Source organism: Heteronotia binoei, chromosome 15 (genome assembly GCF_032191835.1).
Source record: "Heteronotia binoei isolate CCM8104 ecotype False Entrance Well chromosome 15, APGP_CSIRO_Hbin_v1, whole genome shotgun sequence".
Classification (NCBI taxonomy): domain Eukaryota; kingdom Metazoa; phylum Chordata; class Lepidosauria; order Squamata; family Gekkonidae; genus Heteronotia; species Heteronotia binoei.
In genome coordinates, this window is record NC_083237.1 from 52,129,308 (window position 1) to 52,147,343 (window position 18,036).

The window sequence follows — 18,036 nt, forward strand, 5'->3', positions numbered from 1 at the left end:
TCCTTGCTAGACACCATCCTTAAATCTCTAGGAGTTTCCCAACCTGGATCTGTAAACCCTAGATGTAGTAGTGACTAGTAAGAGCACCCAACTAGGATCCGGGATACTGAATCACCACTTTGCCATGATAACATAGTCGGTGATAGTGGAGAAATGCCATTTTGGCTGGTCTTTTACTGGGAGTTGGCTGGAGGAGTCTATTAAACTCTGGAAACAGGTTTTGGCCTAGTTTCTTCCTCTTTCCCCCTTCCCTCCTGTCTGGAACCAGCAATTCTGGGGGGAGTCTCCTAGAGCGACAGGAAGTCCTTTTTTAAAAAACATATAAGTTTGTTTTAAAAATTCCAAGTTATACAGAACGTTGTTGGGTGAAGTAGTATCAAGTAGATTAATTGCATATATAACAAAATTCTGCTATGCATAAAGTACTATGGCATATATATATAGGGTTGCCAAGTCCAATTAAAGAAAAATCTGGGGCCTTTGGGGGCAGAGCCAGGAGACATTGGGGGTGGAGCCAGAAACAAGGGTGTGACAAGCATAATTGAACTCCAAGGGAGTTCTGGCCATCACATTTAAAGGGACAGCACACCTTTTTAAATGCCTTTCTTCCATAGGAAATAAAGATAGGGGCACCATCTTTTGGGGCTCATAGAATTGGACCCTCTGGTCCAATCGTTTTGAAACTTGGGGGATATTTTGGGGAGAGGCACTAGATGCTATACTAAAAATTTGGTGCATCTACCTCAAAAAATAGCCCCCTCAGAGCTCCCAATACCCATGGATCAATTCCCTATTATTCCCTAAGGGAATCGTTCTCCATAGGGAATAATAGAGTGCCCAGTAGACATTTCCCTCCCCCCCACGCTTTCTAAACGGGGGGGCCTCCAAACCAGGGAATCCCCTGCCCTTTCCTTCTCTCTCACACACAAATACTTACTAGATCTTCCTGCAGAACTCTACTTGCTGTGAAAATGAAAGCAAAAGAAAGGGAGGGGCCGTTCTCAATGGAAACTATTACTGACCCTTTCCAATGAAGCCCTTCCTGTTTCCTGTTTCCTGCGCAGCCTTAAAGGCACACATTTTACAAACGGATCAGGAGCTCTACAACTACATGATGCCTACACGCATGTTCTCCCCCTGCCCCCCGCTTCTGGATTTTTGGAGACCGGGGGAGGAGGCTGCAAATTCGGGAGTCCGGGGGTGTTGGGTTGGGAAGCCTATATATATAACATTGTAGAGCCAGTTTGGTGTAGTGGTTAAGTGAGTGGACTCTTATCTGGGAGAACCGGGTTTGATTCTCCACTCCTCCACTTGTACCTGCTAGCATGGCCTTGAGTCAGCCATAGCTCTGGCAGAGGTTGTCCTTGAAAGGGCAGCTGCTGTGAGAGCCCTCTCCAGCCCCACCCACCTCACAGGGTATCTATAGTGGGGGAGGAAGGTAAAGGAGATTGTGAGCCGCTCTGAGACTCTTCAGAGTGGAGGGCGGGATATAAATCCAATATCATCATCATCTTTAGCATTTAAGATAATGTCCAAGTTCGTCAATCAATCAATAGATAAATATCTTATTAAGGATAAATTAACTGGTAATTGGGCTAGAATTTTTAACTCTTAAGCTAAGAATAATGCCTTGCTCCATCCCAAGCCAAACAAAAGGGAATATTTAAATAAAAAGAAAAAGAGGGGATAGCATAACAGGAAGTCCTTCAGGCCCGTCTCCCAGAATGCTGCAAGAGAGGTAAAGGAGTTCCTGGGAGATTTTGGGCAGGAAACCCTTAGTTAAAATTGGCAATCGGTCAGTTCAGTCTTGGAGTTCAGACACTCAGGAAGGTATGTTCAGGCCTGCAACAATCTAAGTGAAGAGCCCGCCCTGCATGTTATCCTGTAAATAGTTGTATACTTTAAATAAATGTTTGTTTAAAGTGGAGTCCCTCTGTACCACATAGTTTCCCCAACCGCTTGGAACGCTAGGAGTGGGTTGGGGAATCCCTCGGGTGGGGAGAAGTGGCATAGTGGCTGATTGCCAACTCTCCAGGGGAGCCCCAAAGATCCCTAGGAAGCCCCAAGAAGGGTTCTTAGCAGGTCAAGAGGGAGGTTAGGAGGCTGTCCTACTTAACCAGGGCCCAGAGAAGGGACAGTGGTGGCAGTGAATATCCTGAGACAGCAAAGAGGAACAGCCCCTTCAAGTCAGTATACCAGGAAGGGCTGGGCAGGATCGGGGCCAGATAGTAGATACAGGACCAGTGACTTTTAAAGCTCAGAAGGTGGTAGTTGTGAGGGTAAGCTGGAGGACAGATGAACAATGTGGGGAACCCACTTTAGGTCTCTGTGGAGACAAGCTAGGTATACATCACAGCTGGCTACCATTGAGGAGGAAGGCCTTCCAAAGGAGCTAGATTTTTTAAGAGATTAAACACTTAGGTGTAAATAAATTGCAGAAAAGGGAGTGAAGAACATCTTGTTTTCCACTGGAGTCTCTCTAGCAGGGAGATTTTTGTAAAAAAAGAAAAGAAAAGGGATCCAGGTAAGTGAAAATTTCCTCACTAGTTGTGTTAAGAAATCTAAATGTACCTGTGTGAAGTGATGTCAAGTCACCACAAATGTATGGCAACCCGCAAGGGGCTTCCAAGGCAAATGAGAAGCAGAGGTGTTTGGCTATGGCCTTCCTCTGCAGAGTCTTCTTTGGTGGTCTCCCATTCAAGACTTACGGTGACCCCAGCAAGGGGCTTTCAAGGCAAGCGAGAAGTAGAGGTGGTTTGCTAAGACCTTCCTCAGCAGAGCCTTCCTTGGTGGTCTCCCATCCAAGCCTTATGGTGACACAGCAAGGGGCTTTCAAGGCAAACGAGAAGTAGAGGTGGTTTGCTAAGACCTTCCTTTGCAGAGCCTTCCTTGGTGGTCTCCCAAGTCCTGCCTGTCCCATGCTACTTTCCCTTTCAAAAAATCTAAACAGGAGTCTGAAAATAGATTTCCATTGCGCTCTTGTGCCACCCAGTGTCCAGTCTATGCACCTGAAAATCCTTTTGTGGTTCCCATAATAATTATGTGCCATCATATTGCTGCTGACTCAAGACCCCATCCTCAGGGCATTCCAGGCAAGAAACAGGCAGAGGTGTTTTGCCCTTGCATCCCTCCACCTAGCAACCCCAGTCTTCCTTGGTAGTCTCCTGTCCAAGTACTAACCTTGGCCAACCCTGTTTAGCTCCCAAGCTTTGAAGTGCTCGAGCTAATCTTGAGCTAATCTGGGCTGCTGCTACTGGATTACAAACCTGGTGGTTTGCAAGGGCTATTGGGAGGAAGGCATCAGTTTGGACATCCCAGCCGGGTGTAGCGGTTAAGAATGGAAGACTCTGATCTAGAGAACCAGGCTTGATTCCCCCACTCCTCCACATGAGGCCTGTTTGGGTGACCTTGGGCCAGTCACAGTTCTCTTTCAGAATTCTCTCAGCCCCGCTTACCTCACAAGTTGACTGTTGTGGGGAGAGAAAGGAAACGGCGATTGGAAACTGCTTTTAGACTCCTTTGAGTGGAGAAAAGCAGGGTATAAAAATAGGCTCTTCATCCCGCTTCTTAAAGTTTCCCTTCTCAAATGTAAGGCCATTACATAATGTCTCCCCCACCCCATTCCCGCTGTTTTTATTTGTCTTTCTGTTCCAAGCATAAAAGTGTCAGCAAAATGGGTGTGCGCTCCAGTGCACCTGTGAAAGTGAGCTCTGGCTCTCAGAAGGTGATGCTGGAATAAATGTTGTTTGTCTTTAAGGTACCGCTGTGCTCCTGTTTAATGCAGCTGCTCTCCACATTCCATCCCTTTTGGTAACATTTTCCAATCCTTCATCAGTTTGTTTCTCCCACTCCCAGGGTCTTTTTTTCTTGCTTAATTTGCAGAAAGAAAAACAGTCTGGTAGACCAGGGTCCCCAACCCCCAGTCCACAGACCAGTACTGGTCCATGGCCTGTTAGCAACCAGGCTACGGAGCGAAGCAGAGGCACCGCACCATCCCTTTCGCCTACCAGGAACCTGGGTGGACAAAAAAGGCAGCGTGGCCTCATTCTGAGGCTGCCTCCCCTTGCAGGGACACAGCCTCAAAATAAGACAGAGCAACTCGCCGCCCCTTTCACCTGCCTGGGACCCTGTTAGACGAAAGAGGCAGTGTAGCCTCACTCTGAAGCACCACAAGCGGAGACTTGTTACAGTTCTGTGGTGCCTGAAAAACAGCTCTTTCGCCTGCCCGGGTCCCGAGTGGGCAGAAGGGGCAGTGCTGCAGCGACCTCCGCCTACCCCTCATTTAAGGACCCCCATGGGGGGCAGAGATGGGGTGTGGGTAGGGGGCAGCATGGGAAGGCAGAAACCCCAGCACCTCCCCCACACACACACACACACCGGTCCGTGGAAAAATTGTCTTCCACAAAACCGGTCCCTGGTGCCAAAAAGGTTGGGAGCCATTGTGGTAGACAACTGAAATTGTACCAGAAGGCCTGGAAGGCAGAGAGGGCAGCTGAGTGTAAGAAAAGAAAGAGGACAACAAATGTACAGTCAGGGCTTTCTTTTCTTCCAGAGCCCACCGAAGCAGAGCCAGGGCTCCAGCTGGCCTGACCCGCCATGCAGCAGCCATGTGTTCCCAGGCCAGGCGGTGTGGCCTAATATGCAAATGAGCTCCTGCTGGGCTTTTCCTACAAAAAAAGAGCGCTGTGTACAGTCATTACCTTCTGCATGTTTTTCCAAAATATGTGTGCGGGAGGGTGTCATGACCCAGATGGGGGTGCCACCTAGGGTTGCCAAGTCCAATCCCAGAAATATCTGGGGACTTTGGGGGTGGAGCCAGGAGACTTTGGGGGTGGAGCCAGGAGACACTGGGGTGGAGCTAGGGGGGAGGGGGGGAAACGGCGCTGGGGAGTGTGGCGAGCCGCCCGGTCTCGGAGCGGGTGACGCTGCTGCGCTGCTGCCGCCTCTTCTCCGCTCGCCGTGGCTGCTCCTCCGAGATGGGCTCAGGCTGAGCCCATCTCGGAGGAGCAGCTGCGGTGGGGTGGGGTGGCAGCGGCCCAATGGCCTCACCCACTCCGCCTCTGGGGTGAAATTGGAGGGGGGGTGGAGGCGGGCCGGGGGCGTGGTGAGCCGCGAGTCCGGGTCCTAGAAGGGCCCGGATTTGTGACTCGCCATGCTCGTGGCCTGCCTCCGCCCTCCCCTTCTCTGGTTTTGCCTCGCTGGTTTTGCCTGCGCTGCTGCCCCCTCTTGGCTGCTCCTCCGAGATGGCCTCAGCCTGGGCCCATCTCGGAGGAGCAGCTGCAGTGGGCGGGAAGGAGGCGGCAGCGGCGCGGCAGTCTCACCCGCTCCAGGATGGGGCGGCTCGCCATGCTCCTTGGCACAATTTCCCCCTCCCCCCGCTTCCGTTTTTTGGGGGAGCGGGGGAAGAGGCTGGAAATCCTGGAGTCCCCCGCCAGGGTGGGAGGGTTGGGAAGCCTAGTGCCCCCTGATGCTGCCACCACTCTGGAATGAGGGTCCCTTGGGAAGGCCCAGAGTACCCTCCCAAGCCCTTCAAATCCTTTGCTTTGGCCAAGAAAATAGGCATATAGACCAGGCAGAGTAACAAAGAACAACAAAAAGGTTTATTTTAAAGAGGAAAATCAATAAAGGGGAAGTGCAAGATAAGGTGCTTTAAAACTATAGTAACATTGGTGAAGGAAAATAAACATAAAGTCCCTAACGCAGCTGAACTTAACTGTCCCTTGTCTGTTAGGCCCCAGGCCTCGGCCTGCTCAGTCTCTCCCTCAGAGTGAGGGTCTTCCTCCTAACAGCAGCTGTCCTGCCTGCTCAACCTCTCAGGAGGAAAGAACAGCGTCTGTCTCCTGAGAGAGCTTTTAAACTATTCTCCTACTTGGACGCCGATTGGTTGAAACCAGCACCAGGCATTCTGGGGATTGTAGGCTGTCTCTTCCTACTGAGACACAGGCCTCACTGGCTCCCTAGGCCCACTTGGCCTCTCTCTCTCACACAGCACAGATCATGACAGGGGGATTCCTGTTTTGTTTAAAACTGGCCTTGTGTGGTTTTCATCTCCAGTTTGGTGTAGTGCAGGGGTCCTCAAACTTTTTAAATAGGGGGCCAGTTCACTGTCCCTCAGACTGTTGGAGGGCTGGACTGTTGTGGTGGCTGCCGTTACTGTACAAGGCCGTGGGCCGTCAGTTCTCCGTCTTCTGCATCTCTCTCCCTTCCCCACAGCACACACCCCGGCCTGGGAACTCACCTCACCTCAGTATCGCCTCACACTCTGTCTCCGCTGCCTCAGCCCAGTGCCGGAAGTGTGCGTTGCTAACGAGAGTTTAGGTCGAACATCACTTCCGGTCTGATTTTGCCATAACCCGGCGGCCCGCATAAACGTCCTCAGCGGGCCGCATCTGGCCCGCGGGCCGTAGTTTGAGGACCCCTGGTGTAGTGGTTAAGTGTATGGACTGATAAAGGAGATTGTAAGCCACTCTGGGATTCGGAGTGAAGAGCGGGATATAAATCCAATATCTTCTTCCAATAAGAGCCAGCCAGTTTACTGTAGTGGTGGTGAAACTCAAAACACTGATTGCCTGGATGTTCTTTGTTGTCATAGACTGTTACAAATCTTCCTAATCATTCAGAGAAGTGTCCAGATTCTTTGAGAGCCAGCACGTTGCAGTGGTGAAGAGAGGTGGACTCTGATCTGAGTATAACATGTGAACAGGGCTTTAGAGTAAGCACAAGGCTGGGGGATCGGAATCTGAGCTTGTTGTGGCTTCTGCTGTCACTACAATGCCTCCCCTGGCACTAAAATCAGGAGGCCAGGGTCATGACAGTGGGTGGATGAATTGCATGAACCAGCCAGTTCTTTCAATGCAGACTTCCATTATCAAATGGAGTGGGAGAAGTAGGGGAAGGGGGGGAGGCAATGTTGGAAACTTCAATTGGATTTATTGGATTTATATCCCGCCCTCCACTCCGAAGAGTCTCAGAATTGGTGCAGAAAGGTGCAGCCAGGAGACTTGTTACAGTTCTGTGTGTAGCATCTGTTGTGGGGGAAGAAGGTAAAAGGAGATTGTTGTGACCACTCTGAGATTCAGAGTATAGGGCGGGATATAAGTCCAATATCTTCTTCTTTTAGCTTTATAGTGGGATGTATCTATTATGTAATTTTATTGTATTTTTATGGTATTTATTATGCTTATGTATTAGTTACTGAAATGTTTTACAAATTATGTTACCTGCTCTTAGCCTGGACTCCAGGAAAAGCAGTCTAACAACAACAACAACATTAATAATAATACCACGTAAGAGTAGCATCAGCAGCCTGTTTCTCAAAAGTAGCACTTTGCTTGAGGAATATTGATTGCTATGGCTGGCTCTGGTTACTCTGTGCATGCTCAGAGGTAGACTCTGCTCTTGGGGAGCTGAGTCTGGTGCTCAGTGTTTGATATTGGCTGGGACTTCCTGACCTGACTTGAGTGGCCCAAACTAGTCAGATCTTGGGAAGCTAAACAGGGTGAGCCCCGGTTAGTTTCTGGATGGGAGACCATCAAGGAAGTCCAGGGTTGCTCTGCAGAGGCAGGCAATGGCAAAGCCCCCTCTGAACATCTCTAGCCTTGAAAACCTCACAGGGCCACTGTAACTTAGCTGTGACTTGACACTAAAAAGGGGGGGGGGCTTCTTTCTCAGTTTAGATGGAGTCACAGCCTTGTGTGTGTGTGTTATTTTAGCTATACCCACTCCCCAGTTCTTAGGCTGGTCTTGTGAATCATCTGCAGATGTTCATCTGAAATTGCCCTGCTGTGTGAAAATGGGTCCTGAGGAGAAGCAGCAGAGCGACCTTGGACCAACGTCCCGGAATCTGCTTCTTCTGGCTCCAAGTTCTTCAGTTCTGCCTCCACTGAAGCTTGCAAGCGGTTTGAGTGACCCCACTTTCAGAAATCTAGGGGGAAAGAAACAACCCTCACCATGCAGAGGAAAACTTTTATCCGTGGAAGTGAATTGGAGTTGCAGCTCATCAGAGCTTCCAAAGGAATGCATCTGCAATGCGTGTTCACAGACCTAGCATTCCAGCCACACCGTGAAGATTTTCCATTTTGCATTCATAGGATGAGGATTCTCTGTTCTGCATTCATCGCTGCATCAAATTCTGTGGGAAGAGTCCCAATAGGAACTGCACTGATAATGTCACCGTCACATGAAGAGCACCCTTAGAAGGCTGGCACCCTAGGAAATTGCCCAGTTTGCCTAGTGGAAGGGATGGCCCTGCTCCCTCCTGAATTTCCCTCTTGTTGCACCAGGAGGGCTTTTTGATGGCTTAAAAAAAATGCTGCAGCATTGTAGCCCTATAGCAATTGCAATTTTAATCTCTGTTGGCATGGTTGTGGCAGGGGAAATGATTACCACAAGGAACTGATAGAAAGAAGATGGTAGCTGACGAGGGCAGGTTCTTTGTCAATTTGCACCCTCTCATCCAGATGTATGATGCGCTTGGACTGCACTCATCCCAAAAGGATCAGAGCAAAGCACTTGGGAAAGAGCATACAAAGGATGGAGAACGGACATTCAGAGGATGGTGTTGGGTGAATGCTTCAGAAACAAAAAAAGCATTCCTGTTTGGGGAGTCAAAGCAGAGAGGAAATTTCCATGTGTAAGTAGCCCTATTTTGTTTCCACTGGTTCACAGGTCACGTTTAAGAAACTTGTAATGTGTGAATTGACCTGACCTGAGTGGCCCAGTCTTGTCACAGCTCAGAAGCTACGCAGGGTTGGTCCTTGTTAGCAGGGGTGATATTCTAGCAGGAGCTCCTTAGCATATTAGGCCATACTCCCCTGATGTAGCCAATCCTCCAAGAGCTTACAAAAAAGAACCTTGTAAACTCTTGGAAGATTGGCTACATCAGGGGTGTGGCCTAATATGCAAAGGAGCTCCTGCTAGAATTCCAACCCTGCTTGTTAGTACTTGGATGGGAGACCAAGGAAGTCCAGAGTCTCTCTGCAGAGGAAGGCAATGCAAACCACCTCTGTTTGTCTCTTGTCTTGAAAATCCTGTCGGGTCATGCATAAGTCAACTGCAACAATAGCACTTCTCACCTACTAATGTGTGAATTACGTAAAAGGCTTTGAGGATCAAAGTGCCAAAGTTGTGTCCTAGAGATGGAAGAGAGACCCTACTTTTCTTTCTTTCTTTTAAAAAACAAAATAGGAATACAGAAAGAAAAAAGGGAAAGGGAGCAAAAGTTTGGAAAAAGAATTTCGAATACATATCACAAGGACTATCCAAAAATATGATAAACATATAACATTTTATATGCTTATTTTAGATATTAATAATATTCATTATTATTTCCTCTCTCAATTTTGGTTAGACATGCCATTGGATTGATGGATATTGAATGAACTATATGAACTAATTGGCTTAAAATCAGGAAATGATTTAACATTAACTACCAGATATTGAATATCTGGAATTATCATAACAGAAGAAGAAGAAGAAGATGAAGAAGATGAAGAAGAAGATGATGAAGATGATGATGAAGATGAAGAAGATGAAGAAGAAGATGATGAAGATGATGATGAAGATGAAGAAGATGAAGAAGAAGATGATGAAGATGAAGAAGATGAAGAAGATGATGAAGATGAAGAAGATGATGAAGAAGAAGATGATGATGATGATGATGATGATGATGATGATGATGATGATGATGATGATGATGATGATGATGATGATGATGATATTGGATTTATATCCCACCCTCCACTCCGAAAAGTCTCAGAGCGGCTCACAATCTCCTTTCCCTTCCTCCCCCACAACAGACACCCTGTGAGGTGGGTGGGGCTGGAGAGGGCTCTCACAGCAGCTGCCCTTTCAAGGACAACCTCTGCCAGAGCTATGGCTGACCCAAGGCCATTCCAGCAGGTGCAAGTGGAGGAGCGGGGAATCAAACCCGGTTCTCCCAGATAAGAGTCCGCACACTTAACCACTACACCAAACTGGCTCTTCATATATTAATTCTTGCCTACTTATTTTTTCCCACTGCTTGCGTAGGAATGAATTTTCAGTTGCAATCTGACTTATGGCTTCTTAATGTAAACTCAACCTTCCCATTTTTGGAAGCAGAACAGCTCCCAATTCCCTTTTGTCTATCAGCACAGCATTAAAAGCCTTTGAACCTCCATGTGTATTTGACAGAATGGGGCTGGTCTATTTTGATCTTGCGAAAATATCTACTTGTGCAATCTGCCAGGCATCCCAAAATGCAATGAAAGTTAGAGAGGAGTTGAGAATCTAGGGGTGGGGGTGGGGAGGATTTAAATAATTTAAGGCATATCCCCTTCCATCTCCCACCGCCAGCTCTACTTGCTTTGCATTTTATATTTTCTCCTCCTGTTCCTTGATGCGAGGCTAGTTGTGCACTCTCCGAATGTTGTTTAGTTAGTTTTTGAGTCCAGCAGCACCTTAAGAGATCAACACTAGTTTCAGGGTGTAAGTTCCCAAGAGTCGAAGTTCCCTGTGTCTGATGAAGGAAGCTTTGACTCTCAGAAGGTAGAGAAAGAAGTCCTTTCCTCCCTTTCTCACGATACAAGAACTTGTGGGTGCTCAATGAAATTGATGAGCAGTGGGCTTAGAGTCCTTCTTCACCCAAAAAGGAATTAACAGGTGAAATTCACTGCTGCAGGAAGTGGTGGCAGCTACAGGCATGGACAACTTGAAGAGGGGATTGGAGAAACAGATGGACATCTCCTGTGTCCAGGGTGGCTATTAGCCACAAGGTAGAGATGGAACTCTCTGTCTGGGGCAGTGATGCTCTGTATTCTTGGTGCTTGGTGGAGCCACAGTGGAAGGGCTTCTGGAGTTCTAGCTCTGCTGGTGGACCTCCTGATGGCACTTGGGTTTTGGCCACTGTGTGGCACAGAGTGCTAGACTGGATGGGCCATTGGCCTGATCCAACATTGCATTTTGGGGTGCCTGTTCTTATGTCTGGAGAAGTGGTTCTTTGTATTCTTGGTGTTTGGAGGGGCAACAGTGGGAAGGCTTCTGGAATTCTGGCTCCACTGGTGAACCTCCTAATGTCCCCTGGGTTTTGGCCACTGTGGCCGTTTTCCCACTTAGCGTTTGCTCCCCTTATTCCCCGGCGCAATTATCTCCGGATCATTTTTTTCGTTTTCCCACTAGTGACTCTTTGCGGAGTCGCCTTCCCTGAAGCCCCGGCTCAAATCGTTTTCCCACTGGCATCGGCTTGAGTTCGATGCCCTGTCAATCATTTTTTTTTTTAAGCGCAAGTCTGGTTGCGTAATGACGTACTAACGTACTAACGTAACATCGAGCTGTTCCCTCCCCTTCATTTCGTGGACAAACCGCATCACGTGTGCTGCTGTTGCTCATGGATTGGCTGCAGCTGTAGAGTCCTCCACAGTCCTTTATGTATTAACAGAAGCATTCCTAGCACTATATCCCCCCCCCAAATTCTGAATTTGCGAAATATCGCAATAACGAAGAGAGAGAAATCGAGGGGTTTGTGTGTGTGTGTGTGTGGCAGCTTCTTCCCTTCGCTCCCTCCCGGGTGGCGAAGCTGGGATTTCCTCCGCTCTCTTTCTTTCCCCTCCCCGGCTGGCGCTTGCAGCGGGGGACCTGACTGATTCCTGCTGCCAGAGCTCCCCCCCCCCGCCCCATTCTCTCCTTCCCCTTCTGTGGTGGGTGTGAAGAGCGAGCTCCGTCTATTTTCTAACCGAGCGGAATGTAGCCAGGGAGAAGAATGCAGGACTCCAACTTCCCATTTTATACATGGCGATTTTGTGCAGGTCCAGAAATCCTGGTGGCACAGCTGAGGGAGGCATTCCGTTTTTAACACACACACATGAACGCTTTGGCCCGCACCGGCACTAGATTCCCCCCCCCAACAATGGAGAAGCGCCGCCGCCGCCAAATGTCTCTGGGCGGCTGGGCTCCCTTTGCCAAGGCGGCGGCGGCAGCGGGAAGCCGGCGGGGTCAAGCGGGGCGCAAATGGAAGTGAAGTGGGGGGGTTTGAGCTGGGGAGAGTCGAAGCTGCCGGGGCCCCTCCGCCGGCCCGCTGAAACCGCCTCCTTCCCGCTCGCCCTCCCCAAACTAGACCCGAAACGAACTGGCTGGAAAAGGCCTGCTGGGGGGGCTGCCGCGGTCCCCCCACCGGGGCCCCTAAAGGGAGAAGAGGCGGGGGATAACGCAACAGCGAAATAACGCAACTATTCCAGGAGGGTTTTTTTTTCCCCCTTTGTTAATTTCGAAATATCGCTATTACGCAAAACTGTGAAGTTTAAAAAAAAAAATGGCCGCGCCGGCACTTCGGGGAAGCGCCGCGAAAGGCTGATGATTGGCCAAGGGGGTGGATGGGGTGGGAGGACGGAAAGGGAGAGGGTGCCGCCCACAAAGCAGTCGATCCGGCGTGGATGGATTTCCCACAGCAAACTCCGCTGAGTGGATCCGGAGTGGATCCGGAGGTTTTCGGAAACTCCGGCAACATGCTGAAAAACATACTCCGGCGTAAAATCCCTGTAGCGCCGGAGCAAACCGCAGCGCCGGAGCAAGATGTGCGAAATCCAAGAGAAGATCCGGAGGTAAATGGGGCGCTACGACGGAGCAAACGCTAGTGCGAAAACGGCCTGTGTGACATAGAATGTTGGACTGGATGGACCATTGGCCTGATCCAACATGACCTCTTATGTTCTTATGTCTGGAGAAGTGGTGCTCTGTATTCTTGGTATTTGGAGGGGCAACAGTGGGAGGGCTTCTGTAGTTCTGGCCCCACAGGTGGACCTCCTGATAGTGCTTGGGTTTTGGCTACTGTGTGGCACAGTGTTGGACTGGATGGGTCACTGGCCTGATCCAACATGTCTTCTCTTATGTTCTTCTGAAAGCTTATGCCATGAAACTCATGTCGGTATCCAAGTTGCCCCAGGACTCAAATCTCACTGTTCTACTGCAAATCAACATGGCTACCCTCTGAAACTATCTGAATGTTAGATCTAGCTGGGCAGCAGTGTTGGTCTGAAGCAATAGAACAAAGCAGGAGTCAACTTTGTTGGTCTTAAGGTGCTACTGGACTCCTACTTTGTTTTATCTGAATGTCGTTTGCGTGTTTTTGCAAGCTAGAAAGATTCCCTTCTCACCAAGTCAGCAGTGAGCAGAATCTGTGCAGTGGAGATGTCAGTGATTCGCCTTGGTTTCAACTCTTCTGCATAGCCCATCAAAGCGGTGGCAGAAATTAGTCTGACCCCTGGTTGATCGTCTCTTAACCGTTACCCATTGACTTGTCCCTTTCTGCTTCTCTTTGTGCACGCCCTGTTCTCTCCATACAAACTGGGTGCATGCTAGGGTTGCCATCTCAGGGCTGGGAATTTCCTGGAGTCTGGGGAGGAGAGGGAGCTTGGCAGGCATGTGAGACCACCGAGACCACCCTCTGAACTGTCCCTTTGCTCCAGAGCAGAGCAGTGGTGCTCAGAGCCACTACCACCCTGTTGGCCCACTTGGAGAAGGCATTTGTCTCTTTAAATCACTTCTCCGAGCCAAGCCAGCAGCCAGCTTGGAGAATGAATTTGAAGTTAAAGTTGCTTTCTTCCATTTCCCCCCTCCCCATCTATTTTCCTTCCTTCCTTCCTTCCTTCCTTCCTTCCTTCCTTCCTTCCTTCCTTCCTTCCTTCCTTCCTTCCTTCCTGCCTGCCTGCCTGCCTGCCTGCCTGCCTGCCTTCCTTCCTGCCTGCCTTCCTTCCTGCCTTCCTGCCTGCCTGCCTGCCTTCCTTCCTTCCTTCCTTCCTTCCTTCCTTCCTTCCTTCCTTCCTTGTGGCTTTCAAACATCTGACGTTTATTCTGTGTGGCTCTTACGTTAAGCAAGTTTGGCCACCCCTGCTCCAGCGGAACTGATCTCTGTGTTCTGAAGATCAGTTGTAATTCCAGGAGAACTGCAGGCCCCACCTGGAGGTTGGCACCCCTCCACCACACACACCTGGGATTTAAGTTCTCAGCTGAGAATTCAAACTGCACGGAGCAGCTTCACATCTGTCATGAACAAACTTTATTGTTTATGACCTCTGAATAGAGCCAGTGTGATGTAGGGGTTAAGAGTGTCAGACCATTCTCTGGGAGCACCAGGTTTGAATCCCCACTCGTGCCACGGAAGCTTGCTGGGTGACCTTGCGCCAGTCATACACTCTCAGCCTAACCTACCATACAAGGTTGTTGTGAGGATAAACAACCTTGGAGCAGAGGAGAGCACTGAAAATTGCTTTGTGTCCCGTTTGGGGAAAAAGGCCAGATATAATTGAAGTAAATTGTAGAGTTCATAACTAACCTGGATGTCAAAAAAGCAACCTCCCTTCCATGTTACTGGTCGTAACCTGTATCTGTGTCGTGGCCTCCCAGTCCTCTGTCTAGCGTGTTCTGCCTTATTTATCAGATTTATTTTATTTATCAGATTTATATCCTGCCCTCTCCTAATGGGATATAAATCTGATAAAGAAATAAAAGAAATCAGCCAGCTGGGAAAATAGGTTAGAAATGGAGTGGGGGAGTTTGCCTCCTTTATGTTTCAGTGGCATTTGCGTACTCTCCACATTTTTTTGACCTCTTCCATCCCTTCCGTCTGGCCCTCCTCGTTTCTGTCCATGGGCCAACACACACAAGCTCAAGAGGCAGGGCCGGGCCGAGTTATTACTGTCTTTTTCCCTTCCCCCAATATTAGCAGGCAAACACAAAAAAAAAGATCACAAGACCTGGTGTCTGTGGCCACTCGAGGCTTGGGAAATGCATTGGTGGGCAGGCCTTGTCAATGAAAAGCTTTGTTCCCACCACCCCTGCCGTAAATGGGCATCTAGGGAAAATGGAGAACTCAGCAACAGTTATCTACTGTGTTCCGAGTCAGGGTTTGCCCAGTGGGAGTGTAGCTCCATTCCACAGGAGGGGAAAAAAGCCCTTTGATGGGGTCTGCTCCTCTGAAGCCTGCGGAGTGACAATTATTGCTTCCCTCAGCACCAGCAGCTGCCCTGTTCAGGCATCACGTTGAGCTCGGCCATCCGAACTCCAGTTTTATTTCCCTCAGGCAGCAGATGTCTGGTGTGCTATAGAAGCCACCCAGGAAATCCTGGATGCAAGAGCTTCTTGTGCAAACCAAGAAGAAGAGAAGAGATTGGATTTATACCCCACCCTTCACTACCCAAAGGAGTCTCAGAGCAGCTTACAATCTCCTTTCCCGTCCCCTCCCCACAACAGATGCCCTGTGAGGGACTGAGAGAGCTCTGACAGAAACTGCTCTTGAGAGGAACAGCTCTGAGAGAGTTATGACTGACCCAAGGTCACTCCAGCAGTTGCATGTAGAGGAGTGGGGAATCAAACCTGGTTCTCCCCTATAAGAGTCTCCACAATTAACCATTACACCAAACTGGCTCTCAAGCAGTCCCATATGCTATTATCATGTTGGATTTCTCCTGGGACACTTGGCTTTCTTCCACACAAAGATTTTGTTCTGGTTTAGCGTCCAAATTGGATTTTTTGTTTCTTTTTGGAGTATCCATATAACTTTATACACTTTCTGGGCTTTCCTCTGATCGATATCAAACATTTCATATGACCGTTTTGGGGAAAGGTTGCAGCCAGGGTTGCCAACCTCCAGATAGAGCCCAGAGATCTCCTGCTATTACACTTGGTCTTGGGACAACCAAGATCAGTTCCCCTGGAGAAAATGGCTGCTTTGGAGAGGAGATTGTGGCATTGTTCTCAGCTGAGGTCCCTCCTCACCCAAAACACTTCTGTTCCCAAGCTCCATCCCTAAAATCAGGGGTCACCAAACTGCAGCTCCGGAGCCACATGTGGATCTTTCACACATATTGTGTGGCTCTCGAAGTCCCTACTGCCCCATCAGCTGGCTTGGAGAATTAAAAGTTGCTTTTTTTCACCTCTCTCTCCCTCCCTCCCTCCCTCCCTCCCTCCCTCCCTTCCTTCCTTCCTTCCTTCCTTCCTTCCTTCCTTCCTTCCTTCCTTCCTTCCTTCCTTCCTTCCTTCCTTCCTTCCTTCCTTCCTTCCTTTTCTCAAACATCTGACGTTCTTGTCTTGTGGCTCTCAAAATCTGACGTTTATTTCTATGTGGCTCTTATGTTAAGCAAGTTTGGCCACCCCTGTCTAAAATCCTCAGGTATATCCCAACCCATACCTTGTGACTGTAGACTCATAGCTGAAGTGTGTTTGCAGGCCAGGTGAATGGAAAGATGTGTACGTTTGAAGATCACAACTACTTCAGCATCATTTTACTTAACTTGGGCCCCTGCAGCTGCCATTCCTTCTTCTGCCTCTAGAGGGCTTTCTGGCAAAGAGATATTTCTATGTAGTTTTTAGTGTCATAATGCTATAGCAGTTTCTCATTTTTCAAAAGCCCAATGGTGCAGGGTGGAGTAATGGTGGCTTCCTGTCCAAAGCAAGGATGCATGTGTGAAGGAGAGGAGAGCTGGATGGGAAATGGGGGTGGGGGGAGGTTTCCCATACAGAGCAAAGGTGTTGTCATGGCCGTTTTCCCACTGAGCTTACCTCGGAGCGACGTCCCTCTTCACCGCGTAGCGTCTGCGCGGATTTCCCACCAACTGTTCCGAGTAACCAAGTAGAGTCGCGGCTTTTGCGTCGCTAACGTAAACTGGTTTTTAGCGGTTTCCATTTGCGACGCAAAAGGTTGGGAACTTCCTGGTTCCTCGGAGCAGCCTCGGAGCAGTTGGTGGGAAATCCGTGCAGACGCTGCGCGGTGAAGAGGGACATCGCTCCGAGGTAAGCTCAGTGGGAAAACGGCCATAGAGTTGCCAGACTCTGGGTAGTGGCCGGAGATCTCCCAATGTTACAGCTGACCTCCAGACAACAGAGAACAATTCACCTGGAGGAAATGGCCAATTTGGAAGTTGGATTTTATGGCATTATGTCCTAAACCCGACCCCCTCAGACTCTAGCCCTAAATCCCCACGTATTTCCCAACTCTAATCCAGCAACATTTTGTGGCCACCTCTTTCACACAAAAGAGACGAGAAGATGCTGGATATAAAAGTGGTTACAGCAGCCCTGAAAGAGAAGCAAAAAGCTACTTTAAAATGCTGGAGAGTGACTGGTCACTCCTGAGTGACCTTCAGTCCACCCCTGCCCTCTGAATTGTTAGTACCTGAGGGGAGAAAATCAAAATGGCTCCCAGCCTCTGAATTGTTAGTGCCTGAGGGAGAAAATCAAAATGGCTCCCAGTCTTATCGTAATGACCAGGAAGCACTATCCACAGAGGTTCTGCTTCACTGAACTGAACAGAAGGCAAACAAAAGTGTGACTTTCTTCTGAAGGAAAAAGCCTCAATCTTGCACCTGCTTATACTGATGGCTATAGTGCCCAATCCACTGGGCAGGATTGCTGGGCAATGACCACTGAAGTCACAGGACTGGTAAGTCACAGGACAGCCAGGTTGGGGTTAAGTGTGCAGACTCTTATCTGGGACTTCTCCACTTGCAGCTGCTGGAATGGCCCTTGGGTCCTTGAAAGGTCAGCTTCTGTGAGAGGTCTCACCTTACAGGGTGTCTGTTGTGGAGAAGGAAGGTAAAGGAGATTGTAAGCCACTGTGAGACTCTGAGAGTATAAATTCAATATCTAGGGTATAAATTCAGTATTGTAGTCGTCGTCGTGGGGAGGGACGGTGGCTCAGTGGTAGAGCATCTGCTTGGGAAGCAGAAGGTCCCAGGTTCAATCCCTGGCATCTCCAAAAAAGGGTCCAGGCAAATAGGTGTGAAAAGCCTCAGCTTGAGACCCTGGAGAGCCACTGCCAGTCTGAGAAGACAATACTGACTTTGATGGACCAAAGGTCTGATTCAGTGTAAGGCAGCTTCATATGTCCATATGTCGTCATCATCTCCTCCTCTTCCTCTTGATGGGCACAAAACAGAGAGGGGTCCATTTCAGTGTGATCCTTTGCACGGAAAAGCAGCCACCTGGTAACTGTCACAGAAGTAACAGGGGTGCTGTTCTTCTGTCAGGAAAATGGGATGCCAGTTCAGCTTCCATCTTAAGTCTAAT